Source organism: Balaenoptera ricei, chromosome 9 (assembly GCF_028023285.1).
Source record: "Balaenoptera ricei isolate mBalRic1 chromosome 9, mBalRic1.hap2, whole genome shotgun sequence".
In the NCBI taxonomy this organism is placed as follows: domain Eukaryota; kingdom Metazoa; phylum Chordata; class Mammalia; order Artiodactyla; family Balaenopteridae; genus Balaenoptera; species Balaenoptera ricei.
This window is the reverse complement of record NC_082647.1, coordinates 30,113,088-30,117,261: the sequence shown is the minus strand read 5'-3', so window position 1 is coordinate 30,117,261 and position 4,174 is coordinate 30,113,088.

The window sequence follows — 4,174 nt, the reverse complement described above, 5'->3', positions numbered from 1 at the left end:
TTTTGTGATAGACATCAATGTTGCTCACCAGAATTTCTGGCTCTCCTGCTTTGAGGCACATGAGGAAGTTACATTCTGTTCCCCACTGAAGTGACACATGCTACTGTAATTTGCTTTGACCAATGAAATGTGAGTGGAAGTAACGTGTCATTTCTGGGAAGAAACATTAAGTGGCATTATGAAACTTTACAGAATTATCTTTGTTTTCAATTTTGGAAGGATGTATTGATATGATATGGAATTGCAAGTCTGAGCAGTCACGGGGAAAGGAGCTGCCTTTGAGAATTACCTATATCTAGGCTGTTTTAAGCCACTGAGAGTTGTTATTACAGGATATCCTACCCTATCCTGACTAAACATCTTTGTGAGATTAATGAAAGGATGAAGTAAATTTTATATGTATATACAAAGCACCTAGCTGAGTGCTTAGCACATTTTATTTGATTAACAAACACTGCAACAAAAGCCCAGGACCAGATGGCTTCACAGGCGAATTCTATCAAATATTTAGAGAAGAGCTAACACATATCCTTCTCAAACTCTTCCAAAATGTAGCAGAGGGAGGAACACTCCCAAACTCATTCTACAAGACCACCATCACCCTGATACCAAAACCAGTCAAAGATGTCACAAAAAAGAAAACTCCAGGCCAATATCACTGATGAACACAGATGCAAAAATCCTCAATGAAATACTAGCAAACAGAATCCAATAGCACATTAAAAGGATCATACACCATGATCAAGTGGGGTTTATCCCAGGAATGCAAAGATTCTTCAATATACACAAATCAATCAATGTGATACACCATATTAACAAACTGAAGGATAAAAACCATATGATCATCTCAATAGATGCAGAAAAAGCTTTTGACAAAATTCAACACCCATTTATGATAAAAACCCTCTAGAAAGCAGGCATAGAGGGAACTTACCTCAACATAATAAAGGCCATGTATGACAAACCCACAGCCAACATTGTTCTCAATGGTGAAAAACTGAAACCATTTGCTCTAAGGTCAGGAACAAGACGAGGTTGTCCACTCTTACCACTATTATTCAACATAGTTTTGGAAGTTTTAGCCACAGCAATCAGAGAAGAAAAAGAAATAACAGGAATCCAAATTGCAAAAGAAGTGAAACTGTCACTGCTTGCAGATGACATGATACTATACATAGAGATTCCTAAAGATGCCACCAGAAAACTACTAGAGCTAATCAATGAATTTGGTAAAGTAACAGGATACAAAATTAATGCACAGAAATCTCTTGCATTCCTACACACTAATGATGAAAAATCTGAAAGAGAAGTTAAGGAAACACTCCCATTTACCATTGCAACAAAAAAAATAAACTACCTAGGAATAAACCTACCTAAGGAGACAAAAGACCTGTATGCAGAAAACTATAAGACACTGATGAAAGAATTAAAGATGATACAAACAGATGGAGAGATATACCATGTTCCTGGATTGGAAGAATCAACATTGTGAAAATGACTATACTACCCAAAGCAATCTACAGATTCAGTGCAATCCCTATCAAACTACCAATGGCATTTTTCACAGAACTAGAACCAAAAATTTCACAATTTGTATGGAAACACAAAAGACCCCGAATAGCCAAAGCCATCTTGAGAAAGAAAAACAGAGCTGGAGGAATCAGGCTCCCTCACTTCAGACTACACTACAAAGCTACAGTAATCAAGACAGTATGGTACTGGCACAAAAACAGAAATATAGATCAATGGAACAGGATAGAAAGCCCAGAGATAAACCCATGCACATATGGTCACCTTATTTTTGATAAAGGAGGCAAGAATATACAACGGAGAAAAGACAGCCTCTTCAATAAGCGGTGCTGGGAAAATTTGGCAGCTACATGTAAAAGAATGAAATTAGAACACTCCCTAACACCATACACAAAAGTAAACTCAAAATGGATTAAAGACCTAAATGTAAGGCCAGACACTATAAAACTCTTAGAGGAAAACATAGAAAGAACACTCTATGATATAAATCACAGCAAGATCCTTTTTGACCCACCTCCTAGAGAAATGGAAATAAAAACAAAAATAAAAAATGGGGCCTAATGAAACTTAAAAGCTTTTGCACAGCAAAGGAAACCATAAACAAGATGAAAAGACAACCCTCAAAATGGGAGAAAATATTTGCTAATGAAGCAACTGACAAAGAATTAATCTCCAAAATTTATAAGCAGCTCATGCAGCTCAATATCAAAAAAACAAACAACCCAATCCAAAAATGGGTAGAAGAGCTAAATAGACATTTCTCCAAAGAAGATATACAGATTGCCAACAAACACATGAAAGAATGCTCAACATCACTAATCATTAGAGAAATGCAAATCAAAACTACAATGTGGTATCACCTCACACCAGTCGGAATGGCCATCAACAAAAAAATCTACAAACAATAAATGCTGGAGAGGGTGTGGAGAAAGGGGAACCCTCTTGCACTGTTGGTGGGAATGTAAATTGATACAGCCACTATGGAGAACAGTATGGAGGTCCCTTAAAAAATGAAAAATAGAACTACCATATGACCCAGCAATCCCACTACTGGGCATATACCCTAAGAAAACCATAATTCAAAAAGAGACATGTACCACAATGTTCATTGCAGCACTATTTACAATAGCCAGGACATGGAAGCAACCTAAGTGTCCATTGGCAGATGAATGGATAAAGAAGATGTGGCACATATAGACAATGGCATATTACTCAGCCATAAAAAGAAATGAAATTGAGTTATTTGTAGTGAGGTGGTTGGACCTAGAGTCTGTCATACAGAGTGAAGTAAGTCAGAAAGAGAAAAACAAATACTGTATGCTAACACATATATATGGAATCTAAAAAAAAAAAAAAAGTTATGAAGAACCTAGGGACAGGACACGAATAAAGACACAGACGTAGAGAATGGACTTGAGGACACGGGGAGGCAGAAAGGTAAGCTGGGATGAAGTGAGAGAGTGGCATGGACTTATATATACTACCAAATGTAAAATAGATAGCTAGTGGGAAGCAGCCGCATAGCACAAGGAGATCAGCTCGGTGCTTTGTGACCACCTAGAGGGGTGGGATAGGGAGGGTGGAGGGAGATGCAAGAGGGAGGAGATATGGGGATATATGTATATGTATAGCTGATTCACTTTGTTATAAAGTAGAAACTAACACACCATTGTAAAGCAATTATACTGCAATAAGGATGTTAAGAAAAAAAGAAAACACTGCTTCTTTTCCTTCTCTTTTTCTTCAATCTTGTGCACTTTTAAAAAAGTGAGCCTGCTGTTATAAACTTATTTATAACAGTACAAAGTTAATAAAGATTTCCCCTCACCCCTTCCATATTTTCCTATTACCTTATCACCTCTCCTGCCTCTTTTCCCTGATTCACAACAACCAGCCATTAGAGGCAGAGGTAAAAAAAAGTACTTCATAACAATTTCCTCACTCCTCATAGTGGCAGTTTCAAGAAAGAGAATTTAAAGATTGTTTAAGGGTTTCCCTGGTGGCGCAGTGGTTGGGATTCTGCCTCCCAATGCAGGGGACATGGGTTCAATCCCTGGTCCAGGAAGATCCCACATGCCGCGGAGCAAGTAAGCCCGTGCACCACAACTACTGAGCCTGTGCTCTAGAGCCCACGAGCCACAAATACTGAGCCCACGTGCCACAACTACTTAAGCCCATGCGCCTAGAGCCCGTGCTCCACAACAAGAGAAGCCACCACAATGAGAAGCCCACACACCACAGCGAAGAGTAGCCCCCGCTCTCTGCAACCAGAGAAAAGCCTGCACACAGCAACGAAGACCCAATACAGCCAAAAACAATAAATAAATAAAATAATAAAATAAAATAAATAAATTTATATAAAAAAATAACGATTGGTTAAAATTACCTGCATTTGCTATTTCTGTCTCTCAGAAGCTGCAAGAATAGTCCTCTCTGGGTTATTATTTTCTTTTTTGATGCTCTCACCTTTGATTACTTCTTAAGAACCATGGCAGTTCTGAAGAGTATTTTCCATTATGTTTACTTCAGGGTCACAATTTCCCTTGGTCTAATTGGTCTGAGAATTAGCTATCATTTTGTTTAAATTATCTTGGTCTTAAATCGATTTTCTTAAATTTACTGCTGGACCTAGAAAATGGAAGCA